We start from the raw sequence: 13440 nt of genomic DNA, 5'->3' as shown, positions 1-13440 counted from the left end.
ACGGGACTATGTAGCTGTTCAAACTCCCCGAAGTTCTGCTCACCTGAGTTCATCTCTGCTCCCACGTGTTTGGAGAGGAGAGAAAGAAACACCAGCGGGATTCCAGTGTGGTGTTAAGGGGTATTCGCTAAGGGTTTGCCCTTTGTAGTGAAAACACCGAGGGCCTGCTTACGTTAGAGAAATTAGTACAACTACATAGAGCGTATAGCTACATTGGAGCTGGAGATGTAATTTCCACACCTGTCTCAGGGTTGCTGGAACAATTTTTATAGTGAGGGTGCTGATGATGGAAACCGTGTATTTAGTGTTTGTTATTACTACTTCAAGCCAGGGGGTGCGGCAGCCACCCCCCGCCAGCACTTCTAGTTCCAGCCCCACTGACCCTTGCTAGCTTTGATTGAGCGAACACACTAAAAATAGCAGTGTAGTTGCAGCTGCACAAGTAGCTGAATGGACTAGCTGCCCCAAATACAATCCCTTCTGAAACCCTATGTACCTACATACTTGGCATCGGGAGCCCGTGCAGCCACGGCTACACTGCTATTTTTAGCATGCTAGCGCGCTCAGAGCTAGTACAGGTTTGTCTTCCTAAGTTGGAAGTGACAGCTCCAGCTCTAGTGTAGACAGTATAGACACAGTGCAAAACTGGGTTTGCACTGGGATAGCTACAATGCTGCAAAGCTCCCTAATGCACACGGTCCTCTACTAAACGATTGCCCTTGGGTTGTCTTTTGCATTAAGGCAGGGAGAGCTGGTGTTTTAACAGCAGGACTTTTATTTAAATAGAATCTAGCACATCAGTAAGTAGGGCCTTGTGTTTCCTGCTGCTGCCGCCTGATCTGCCCTTGCAATCCTCCCTTGCAACTTCTACACCCCATCTCCTGGTGCAGCTTTGCTAGCCCTGGTTCTGAGTGTGTTAGCCCTCACAGCACTGCCAGTGAGCCCCAAGTGTTCAGAAATCATGAATTGAGTCCCACCCAAATCATTTATTCCACCTGCAGCCACAGAGCTGTGTGTTTCACATGGGATTCCCCCCACTCCTCCCAACTCACACGCCCTCTGCCCATACCTGTGCCCTGTTATCTGGGCAACCAGAGATTTTATTTAAAAAATATAGTTGAGGTTCCTTTTTTTACTTGTCTCCTGGTTTTTTAACCTTTGGGGTGCACTTGGGTCACATTTTCAAGTTTTTCTCTGCAACCAGGAGGGCTAGGAATGTCCTTTAATTTTTTTTTTAAAGCTGAGTCTCACATATTGACATGATTCCAGGAGCTTGGGCTTTAAGAAAAGCACCAAATATACTGAGACTTGTGAGAATTGGCAACACTGCAAACACATGCCTTCTGGATTAAATCATTCAAAGTCAATGGGAGTTATGCTGGGTTTCCACCACCAGCGTCACTGAAATCGTACTGTTATCTTAGTGTGCTGCGGTAGATTTCCAATACGGGGTGCTGGAGTAAGATAGCATGGGTCTGGATAGCGCAATTCGTGGGAATTTAGAGAACTCTGCTTTCAGGGGGTCTTGATGGGAGAGGACAGTAAGTGTGGAGGATGAGAGAAAACCTGAACGTTGCATTGTCTTGGCTTTCTCTTCTTGTGCTTGAACACTGGGCTTCTCTAGGCATCATTCCCATTGTTCATTTTTCTGTCTCTTTGTGTGCAAGGGGGCTGCCTTGCCCCACCCCTGCTTTCTGAGGAGAGGATTCAGAATGAGACAGGTGGAGGGGAGAAAGTGGGTTAGGTTTCAGGAGAGACCGGGGCTCAGGAATTACAACCCAGGGTCTGGTGGCAGCTAGCCAATCAGCAGAGCATTTAGCATGTATCCCTGGCTTCTCAGCATGCTCCACAGAGTTCTGTTGCTTGCCTATTGCATCCCCTATTTCAAGAGCTGGGGGAAGTTCATGAGCTGTACGGTGGACATGGACCGAGTTTCCAGTGAAACTAGTGGTCCTTCCAATCAACCTGAGCTGAGCTTTGCCAGCATCATCACCCATTATACAGATGGAGCAACCCGAGGCGTGCAAAGCTTAAGGCCCACACTTTCAGAAGTGGCGGCTGAGTTTGGGTGCCTGGATTTGTGAGACACCCGCAAAGCAGCTGCCAAATTTTAGGCTCCAAGATTACAGAGCGAGTCAGCAGAAGAGCTGGGAATGGAACCCAGGGGTCCTCACTTTTTGGCATCGTTTTTCAAACCTCTTAGGCCATGTCTACACTGCAGCCAGGAGCATGCTTCCCAGTGCAGGCAGACAGACACAGGCTAGCTCAAAATATCTGTGTGGCTGCAGCAGTGTGAGCGGTGGCTTGGCTAGCTGCCCGAGTGCAGGCCATCTAACCCTTTTGCCTATGTACTCAAGTGGCTAGCCCAAGCTGCCACCCGTGCAGCCACGCTAGTGGATTTAGCATTCTACTTCAAGAGGCGCTAGTACATGTCTGTAGATCCATGCTGGGAAGCAGCCTCCCAGCTGCAATGCTGCAGCTCTACCCCAAAGAGAGAGCTAAGGCGGCACAAAGAACCGGGGAATCGACAAGTAAATCAGCTGTGGTGTCTCCTTTAACAGCCAGCCAAGAAATATCCCCCTTGTGCTGAGCTGATGAAAGTATGTTGGGCATGAGAGAGGGGGTTCCCCGCTTCATGTGATGGCTTTCATCTCGCCATGTGTTTGGCTGCTTAATCACTAGGAGACTGGGGCTGTTTTCCTTTGTTTAAATGTAAATGATTCCATAGGCACTCAATCAGAGATGGGTCACCATGCAGCTAGGCAGCCTGTCATTAAAATGATTTGGACGGGAGCCAGAGGGAAGCTTATCAGAACCCCACCACCACCACCTCCACCGCCCGCAGCTTCCCACTGCTCTGTCATGTTTATGCATCTCCTCAGGAAGGGGAAAAAAGACTGATTACATTCAAATCTGACCTTCTCGCATCTGGAGGGGGCTATTAGGGTGTCAATCAAGGCACTTGGCATAGAGAGATGTTTAAAAAAAAATCTTTAAGAACACTTAATGTATCAAGCGCCCGGGCTCCAGGCAGATCCTGGTGCAGGCGTCGTGCTCTCGGAGCCAAGCGGCTGCTCGTTTCTGAAAGGGCTCCGAGTCAGCCACTTGACGCTGAGTTGCACTTTTCTTGGCGGAGAAGCAGCATATGAAACAAACGCGAGATCCCTTGTTTTGGGCTGGCTGGGACCAGCCGGCTTTTGATGCTAAGTGCCGTGTAGGGTCACGTGCCGGATTTGTGGCAGCCATCTAAGGCACTTCTATGACTTCCCTTACTATAGGGTCTGCGCGCCTCACAGTCTGAAAGGGGTTTCTCCTTGCAACAGCCCCGCATAGGGATGCCAACCCTCCAGGGTTGTCCTGGAGTTGCCAGGAATGAAAGATGACATCATGTGATGACACCTCCAGGAATATATCCAACCAAAATTGGCAGCCCTACCCCTGCAAAGCCGTGCTGGGAGGCTGATTTTGCAGAGAGGGGCTACCTTACTTACCCCGGGTTGCACAGGGAGTGGATGGCGGAGTAGGGACATGAGCAAAAGCCTCCAAACACAGAGGCTAGCACCCTAATCACTCACCCATCCTACCTCTCCTGCTGCTGCTTGAGTCTTTCCAGCATTTCATCCCCCAGCACCTCAGCCGTGTCCCCCGTTCAGGTTAGAGCTGCTTGAGAAACGCTGGTTACTTTTCTTGCAAAATTTCGGGGCGGGGAAATGTGTTTCTTTGGGAATTTCTGACCCAGGACTGACACTCTTTGGGGCTACTGCAATTATGATGATTTCCAGCAAAAGGAAAATTTTTTCCACACATAGTTTTCATTTTGCTCTAAAAGCCATTTTTTCATCAATGCATGTTTTATAAAAAGTAAATTCTGACCAGCTCTTATCTAGATTAGGCAAGTTGCCCTGATGTGACCAAACCCATCTGGGGTGAGCCTCAAAGGTAGAGGCACTTAACCTTTGTTTAAATTGGTTTTAATTTAATTTGGTGCATGACTTTTCTAGTCTAAACCAGACCTTGGACAGTTGGCTTCCTGGGGCCTAATTCCTCCCTGTACTGAGGCTTGACTACTACAGAGACTGGCGGGGGGAAACGTTTATCTCCTTGATTTCAGCTCTGCTGCGGGGAGAGGGGTGAACTGCCTGCCCTAACTCGCACCCGGCTGCTCATGACCTCTATGGACCTTGCACCTTATGGGCCAGATCCTCAGTTGATGTAAACTGGCCTGGCTGCTTTGAAGTCAATGGAGCTATGTTGATGTGCACCAGCTACAGAGTCTGACCCTGTGACTCCATTTTCACCTGGGCAAGGGGGGGGGGTGAGAAATGTTGACAAACCAGAGTGCTCTGCTCCCACCAATGGGAGCATTTTACACCTACTTTGCCCATGTGGCGCCCTGGTCTGGTGTAAATGACCGCACAAAGTGCAGGGCAATGGAGAATCAGTCTCAACCATCATTTCCAGATTGATACTGAGAGCTGGCTTTCTGCTTACTTTAGAGTCTGTCTACACTGCAAAAAAAGGTCCGCTCTTAACTCAGCTAACCCGCATTCTGGAGTAACTGTCAACAGAATTTGGCACGATGTGCAATTTATAGGGCTCTCTTAGCTACCAATGAACGTGTCCAAGAGATTTCCATGGGAGAGCCATCTGCTTACACCAGGGCTGTGTATGGCTTAATCTGACTGTTTTTCCTGGCCTGGATCTCTTGGCTTGACGACTCACACTTGAGGTTGTGCAAAGCACTGAGACATGGGGCAGGAATTCCCTTCCCAATGTCCCTCTCTTTCTCCCTGCCAAAGGTCAACCTGCTCTAGGTCAGCCTCCTCTGCTTAAATTCTTCATCCCCATGTTCAAGGGTATCCTACTTTTTATAGCCCAGAATGAGGGTTTGCATTGACATGAGTGATGATGATCATTTGATATAGCAAGAGTAAGAAGCTAATTAAAATCCAGCGTTCGTGATTTCATTAGATTCCTGAAAGATCTGGCTGTCTCAACTCATTTATGTAAGTTTTAAAGGAATGTTACTGCTTGGCGAAAGGCCCTGGATTCACAGATCTAGAGCATGAAATACTCTGTATCCAGTCATGATGTGGGCAGAGGCAAAGCTAATCCCATGCAACACGCTACCAGAAGCCTTGACTATGACCTGGAGGGAACACCCCCTACACCCCCAAAGGTCTGAGAGGGAGTTACCAAATTATGGCTGCCAGCCAGTGGTAAACTGATTTAAGTGTGTCCAGACCGAGGTTGCCCCAGTTTAATTCAATCAATTTAAAAGCCAATTGAAGTTAAACTAATGTTTTTAGACAAGGCCTCAGTCCTTGATTTCAGGATCATACTAAGAATGGCAGAACCATGAACCAGAACCAGCCAGGGCAGGGTTGAGACTATATTTTCTTTGAGGCTGAGGGCTCTCTATTTGTTCTGTGTTTGTTCAACACATAGGACAATCAAGTCTTGGGCCATAACGGGGGTTCCTAGGGTACCTCTATACAAATAATAAATAGTAATAAGAGAGTGTCCAGGACAGAGCTGGTGTCTCTAGTGGGGATGATCCCAAATCTAGCAGCAATAAGTTTCCCGACTGGGCCTTCCTGTTCTTCCCAAGTACTTTACTCTGCGTGGTTACCCGGCGTTACAGACTTACAACCCATACACGACTCTGATGCCTCATTTCAGGTTCGCCTCTGCATTAGCACCCTGCAATGAGCGAGCATGTGGGTGCTCGCCTTGAGCTCTGCCCGCCCGTAAGCGGGAGGCTAGAGAGGTTGTTGATTACTCTCTGGGTGTTCATTGCCAGGGATGTGCCTGGAACCTAGATTCCAGTCTCATTGCACATGTGTACCGGATTTGTGAGGAGACGCGGCGAAGCCTGCAAAGGTCTGTGTTCCCTGTTCACATACACCAGCAATGGCAGTGGAGTTACTCCTGACTTGCAAAGGTATAAGAGAGAGGAGAACGGCACCAGCAAATTATAGCCCAGATTCAGTCCTTGGTGCAGGAAGCAAGCTGCATCTCTCTGGGTCTCATGGTGCATCAGTGCAGGCCAAAGGCCACTGATGTTAGAGCAGCTTAGGGGCTGCTCTAATGCCTGGCAGCTGGCTTTGGTCCCTAGGGGACCATACACTGGTTAAGAACTGGTGGACCATAGGTGTACTTCAACCTACACCTCTTCTGCTCCGAAGAGAGGACAGATGACCCAGTGGTTAGGGTGAGTGCTTGGGGCTCAGAACACCTGGGTTCTATGCCCAGGTCTACCACAGACTCCCTGTGTGACCTTCGCTAACTCGCTTGGTCTCGTTGTGTCTCAGTTTCCCACCTGTAAAATGAGGATAATTGCACTGCCCTGCCTCGCCTGGGTATTGTCAGGATAACAACATTAAAGATTGTGAAGCCCCTCACTTATTACAGTGGGGCGGGATGTAAATTCCTAAGCTAGATGGATAAAATTCCCCCTTCAGGGAAGGGACAATTGAGGGGGAGCTGGCTATGCCACCTGACATCTCCCTAAGGCCAAGGGGATTTTCAGCTGGCCAATGAGGGCCTGAGTAGCACTGGGAGTGGAGAGGGAAGGATTCTGGTCTTGATCTCTGCTTCTGCACAAAAGTCCAATGAGAGGCTGTGGACTGGTGCTATATGTGGCCTGCTTTTCACAGAGTGTGATCATCTGGACTTTGCATGGATCGTTAGAACTGCCTGAAATTCACAATATCCCCTACCTGATCCTTCTCTATGGGAGCTGTGGAGTCAGCGCTCAGGGCGAGGGCAATGTGCGGAGACACCCCCTCCCCAGGGGCTGCAGGGACATGCCGGTTGCTTCCGGGAGCAAAGCGGCGTGGAGGGCGGGAGGCAGAACGGGCAGGGAGCCACCTTAGCCCTGCTGCTGGCACATCTCTGCACACCCCTTGGAAGGAGGGGGACAGCCAGTCTCTGTGTGCTGCCTGGGGCAGGGGCCGCGCATGGAGCCACCTCCTCAGACTAGGGACCGAATGGCTCGGCAGCAGTTCTGCGGACAAGGACCTAGGGGTGACAGTGGACGAGAAGCTGGATATGAGTCAGCAGTGTGCCCTTGTTGCCAAGAAGGCCAATGGCATTTTGGGATGTATAAGTAGGGGCATAGCGAGCAGATCGAGGGACGTGATCGTTCCCCTCTATTCGACACTGGTGAGGCCTCATCTGGAGTACTGTGTCCAGTTTTGGGCCCCACACTACAAGAAGGATGTGGATAAATTGGAAAGAGTACAGCGAAGGGCAACAAAAATGATTAGGGGTCTAGAGCACATGACTTATGAGGAGAGGCTGAGGGAGCTGGGATTGTTTAGTCTGCAGAAGAGAAGAATGAGGGGGGATTTGATAGCTGCTTTCAACTACCTGAAAGGGGGTTTCAAAGAGGATGGCTCTAGACTGTTCTCAATGGTAGCAGATGACAGAACGAGGAGTAATGGTCTCAAGTTGCAATGGGGGAGGTTTAGATTGGATATTAGGAAAAACTTTTTCACTAAGAGGGTGGTGAAACACTGGAATGCGTTACCTAGGGAGGTGGTAGAATCTCCTTCCTTAGAGGTTTTTAAGGTCAGGCTTGACAAAGCCCTGGCTAGGATGATTTAACTGGGACTTGGTCCTGCTTTGAGCAGGGGGTTGGACTAGATGACCTTCTGGGGTCCCTTCCAACCCTGATATTCTATGATTCTATGATTCTATGATTCCTCCCCTGCCCCCCTCCAGCTAGGGGTGCACAGAGATGTGCCCACAGCTGGCCGCTTCTGGGAGCGGCATGGGGCCACTGGCCATGGCACCCAAGCAGCCTGCCTGCCTGAGCCCTGCTGCGCCACCGGCTGGGACTCGGGGGCAGGTTGTCAGATATTTGTCCTGCATTTTGGGCCCCTCCCCCCATTGTTGAAGGCCCCGTGCCACTACATGGTTTGTTTCAAGGTAAATCCTCTCCTGGTCACATGCTTCACGTTAAGCCCGTGTGATGGCCTATTGATTTAAGAGTGTCCGTGTGGATTAGAAAAGGCAAAGTAGTCTTTCAGTTTGAGCACAGGACCAGGGAGCCAAGAACTCCTGAATTCTAATCCTAATTTGTGACTTCTTAAGGCAACATTATTATACTATTACTATTCTTGCGGTGTGCCTAGGAATGCAGTCATGGATCAGAACTCAATGGTGCTAGGTGCTGTACAACCACGGAACAGAAAAACAGTCCCTGCCCCAGAGCGCTTACAATCGACATATAAAACAAGAGAAAACAGATGGATTTAGACAGACAGCACAAGGAAACATCAGATAGTACTGGTCCACCCGATAGGCAGGGGTCTCAGAATATCACCTAACCCTTGTACTTAGTGGTATCCCTTCTGTAGAATGGGGATCTTTCTTGCCCACCTCCCAGGGCAGTTATGAGGATTAACGAATGTTTGTAACCTACTTTGATCTGACGCGCTGTATAAACATTTTAGTATTAATCTGCCTCCTGCTGGATCAGATCTGTTTCACTGTGGCATTTGTCTGCTCGTTCTTGTGGCACTGTGCTTATTGCTGATATAGTGACAGCCAGGTTTCCCTCCTTTTGTATGCCTTGTAGCCCCACGCTGCAGAAAATCAGAGCAAAGTGCACTGCACTGCAAACCAGAGCAACATGCTACAATGCTCCCAGTTTTATGTGCATCACCATGCACTGTCTTCCTACAGTTTACTGCACCGTTGGCCTGAGCTGCTGCCCATCGGTTACACTCTGTCTCCCTGCAGCCTATTGCACAGTGCTGCACATCAGTATAATCTGCATCCCAGCACCCTGGGCCCAATTCATTGTCCTGATTGATGTCCCTTTAAGCCAGCTAGGCTGGACACCTCTGCAGTACTCCAGATTCATGGGGCGTTCCAGGATGGGATGGAGGGAGTGGTGGATAGGCATGTGGACCGGGCCATTGAAAAGCATGCAATTCAAGACTCCTGCGTGAAGAGAGGGACCCCCACACCTCCTGAATAGGAGAGGCCCAAGCTATCTTCCTTTTGTCCTGGCAATGGTAGTTGGCTGAATCTGGCCACTTCTTCCTGCCTCTGTGCACCTGCCCATCAGATCCTGCTTCCCAGCCCCTATCTCACACCGCAGCCTGCTGCTCTGTGCTCCTGCACATCAACAGAGCTTGCATCCCTGCTCCCCACAGGTTACTTCAACCAGCAGCCTTGCAGAATCCACTCATTTGTAATCTATTTTTTGTCCAAGGAAAGCTGTGTTTTTTATTGTTTCAGAATAGCAGCCGTGTTAGTCTGTATTTGCAAAAAGAAAAGGAGGACTTGTGGCACCTTAGAGATTAACAAATTTATTTGAGCATAAGTTTTCGTGGGCTACAGCTCACTTCATCGTATGCATCCGATGAAGTGAACTGTAGCTCACGAAAGCTTATGCTCAAATAAATTTGTTAGTCTCTAAGGTGCCACAAGTCCTCCTTTTCTTTTTGTGTTTTTTATTGCGTCTCTTATCTCTCTTCATACCATTAATATTTATGCTGCTACAGACTCTAGCTTCTTTGTACTAGGATGGGGAAGTATTTTCTGTTTCATTGCTGCTGAAGTTTAGTATCATTGTTTTTTTAAAAAAAATATTCAAGGCCTCTCTTTGCCCTGCTTTGAGACTTCTACTAATTCAGAGATGGGCCAAAACCAGACCCATTTATCAGACTCCCTCCACCAGCCTAAACCTCAAGGTTGGGACCCTGTTGGGACTTGGATACAATTAACGATGGCTTGGATATTGCCAAACCAAACCATGCCCAGTGTGGTTTTGCTTCTATTATTATTTTTATTGAAACAGCACCTGAAGTCCTTAACTAAGGTCAGTCCCATCATCTCGGGTATTGTGCAGACACATTGTGAAAGACAGTCCCTGTCCTAAAGACCTTAAAACCTAAATAGATAAGCCAGAGAAAAGGGAAACAGACTCTTAACTGGTCAAATGAGAGATCACATGGTCTCCTTCCAGCTTTGCTTTTGCCTCTCTTTAGTTATCACCTGCTTTTCATCAGTGTTGTCTTCTGCTCTCCCTGCATTCTTGCCCTTTGTCTCTCTTTCTGCATTCAGCTGTATCTTTGTCCCCAGCATCAGGAAACGGGGGATACTGGGAGGAGCATAAACAAGTCCTGAGCTTGTAGCTGAGTTTTTGAAAACATGAGCAGCAGGAGAAGATGCCTCATTGAGCTGGGAGAGGTATTTTGCTATTGGCCACCTTCACTCTTTGGTGTATGGAGTGTCTCTCCCTGGACACATCAATCAGACGTAGGCTGAGCTGTCAATCAGGATTGCTCTTCTGAATGCCCAATTTATGATAAACAAGGCTTCTGGGATCAGAGAGGTTGTTTACTGTGGTCTATGTGTCTTGTTTACCCCTCAGGCTTCATAACACAGCATCCTCTTGTGACAGGGTGGCTGTATAGTCATTTCCCATTTTGAGGAAGGAATTAATGAGTCCCACCTGTCTGGGACCTGTGATCATGTCCTTTTCCTATGCGATGCGTGTGGGATAACAGAGTTCCAAGACACAGATGGTTCTCCATTTCTCCAAAGCATTTGACATTGTGAGTCTATGGAGGTTGAGTGACCAGCTTTTGGTAAAGGAAGTGGGAGGGAGGGGCCTTTTCTAATTCAGATTGTGTAGCAGAGCCCTGGTTCATTTCCCCCGCTGCCCAAAGAACTGGGTTCAAAGTCCCTTGGGCTCCCCAACGAATTGTAATAATAGTGATGTCATTATTAATACTTCACCAAGTACAAATTGGGAAAGTGAGGCACAAGGCGAGAAAGTGACTTTTCCTAACTACTAGACCACCCAGTCTCTGGGCAGAAATGTGGACGTCTCTAGTCCTGCATCATAAAGATGCCAGACTCTCACCATTCTTTGTTCGGGAAAGGATCAGGACCGGAATGACAGGGGGCGTTGCAGGACTGCGGCATGCTGGGCAAACCGTGTATGTAGACAAAGGCTCCCAGCACTAGTCTGTCTACTCTATGGCTTCCTTTTGCCACTATCCTCACTGCCCCTTTGCTGCGCACAGAAAAACCTAGTTTGGCAGCGCCGATGCATTGCCAGTCATTGGTTTCTCACTGGAAATGGCTTGTGTTCGCTGGCATTTTACCTGGGGCGAACTTTATCCAGCTGATTGTAAGAATACCCCTGTCCTTGGGCAGAAGGACCTGACTTCCCACAGAGACGCATAGGATATCCTGATCTACCTCCTTTGGCCTTTGGAGCTGAGTGGTGCTGGTTCAGTGTTGACCTGGCTACCGGCCAGCATTGGATTTCCAATTAGCAGCACAGACTCGTCCCAGATAAGAGGAGACTGAAGTCCTAGCTGAAGGTCAGGGAACTTCAGACATGGGGAGGCAGATTTACGGCTGGCCTAATTCCAGCAAAGCCACTGGAGTCACAGTGAGGAATTGGGCCTGGTGGATATAACTCTTGTCCTCGAAGAGCCTGTAGGATGCTCTGTTCTCTAGTGCTGTGGTTGATTCTGGACTCTGCGGTGGCAGGTCTGCAGAGAGACAACTCCCCCACATCTTTGAAGAAGCTGACAGCCGTGGGGAGCACAGAGGGGCACTGTCCCTCTGAGTTAATGAAAGTATGTGTCTATGTGTGCATCGCTCAGATAGGACAGGGACGAGGGCCATAAGCACACGGAGAGATAGCTAAGGAGGAGGGCTTAGCGCTAGATGATCATAATGGTCCCTCCTGACCTTAATATCTATGAATCTATGAGCACCCTTTTCCCCCAGGTGGGGGGTAAGATCTTGGCTCTAGGTGAATTGTGCTTGTGGCTTCTTGGGTTAGGCATAATCTCCCCACCCAGTCCTGAGCTTCCCTTTATCCAAGGGGAAGGAAGATAGGTCTTAGGGTTGATCGGTCCCTTTTGCACTTAGTGCTGAAATGTGCCAGCTGTCTGCAGCTCTCATGCCAGACTCTGACCCAGGTTTGCCAAGGCACCCATGCCCCAGCCCAGCACATGGTGTTTAGGTCACCGGATCGCGGCTGACATTTTGATCAAGTGCCTTGGCTAGGGAGGTGGCCTGTGAGATGGTAATAGTGACAAGGCACGGAATCTTATTACCGTTTTGGAACTTGAAACATTTCCCAGTTACTGCTTGGGCACAGGTTCAAGATTGGAGGGGGAAAATCTTTTATTTAGAGTGGCCCATTCACCTGAATTAGAGCCGTTTCAGAGAGATCTGCCTGCGACGATGCTGTGGAAGAGAGAGGAGAGAGAAAGGGCCTGTCCCTGGGGAACTAGAGGATAGATGGCCTGTGAAAGTGAGAGCGAAAGTGTGGGTGTGACAGAGACAGAGAGAGAAGGAGGGAAAGAGAAGGGAGGGAGACTGTGTGTGTGAGTGAGAGAACAAGAGGAGTGTGTGTGTTTGTGAATGAGTGAGCAGGCACCCAAGCTCAATTAGAAAGCACGGCAGAGTGCTGTGTCAGGGCGTGCGCATTCCAGCCAATCATCTAAAGCCCTTGAGCAGGAGTTGATTTTTGAGAAATTTCCCGCGGAAAGAAACATTGTTTCCTGGAACGGGAATTATTGTCAGACTTTCTTGAAGTCGGGGTTCTCTGTCTTGGACTCACAACAACCCCAGGGGCCTCTGCAAAATGGCAAATCCAATTCAGGGACAGAGAAGGGCTTCAACCCAGCACTGAGTCCAAATAACCCAGCAGTACTGCTCCTCTGGGCCTCGCCGAAGACTTGTGGGGAGACTGAATCACCTTATCAATACTTCCCCATCAGAAATTTGCACATAAAAAATCAATTAACTCCCCCTGTTGTTGATTATATATCAACTATTTACATAATTAATTATTGTATCTTTAATAAATTATATGGAGGAGAGTTGGCTGGCAAAATATAGCCATATTCACAGCACCATCAATTATTCTGAAGAGAAGGCAATTATACTAAATCTTCCTTCCACCTACCTCTCCTGTCAAGGGAAATATTTTCCCCGATTCAGAGCCCTGGAATTTTGCCTCCGACATTACATTACTAAATTGCTTAAGCAGCATTTTAAATAACAAAAAGGGATATCATTTAATTTTTTTGAAACATGAAAATCAATAAGCTGTCCTTCAGCATCGCTGAGTGATTGGCCAGGGCTGTCTCTTTCGGAGCTAATTCAATTTCCAGTCCTATTCAAAGCAGCGGAGGCTTCAAAAATCATCAGGCTGATTTTAAGAGCTCATCTGGGACCCCAGCTAGAAATTCCTTTTATTGGATTAGATACCTTGTCCTTTTAGAAAGGGAGATGTATTCCTTTCATTATTTGGAGACAGTGCCTAATCAATAATCGTTGCTCATAGTTATGGCTGTATATTGTTGGTTACAGTCTTTTGCATGTCATTTACAGCAACATGGACCCCAACTATTACATGGGAGCTCCATTCTGCTGCGGTGTTATCCT

This window comes from Dermochelys coriacea, chromosome 25, assembly GCF_009764565.3.
Source record: "Dermochelys coriacea isolate rDerCor1 chromosome 25, rDerCor1.pri.v4, whole genome shotgun sequence".
Taxonomy (NCBI): Eukaryota; Metazoa; Chordata; order Testudines; family Dermochelyidae; genus Dermochelys; species Dermochelys coriacea.
This window is presented reverse-complemented; position numbering follows the sequence as displayed.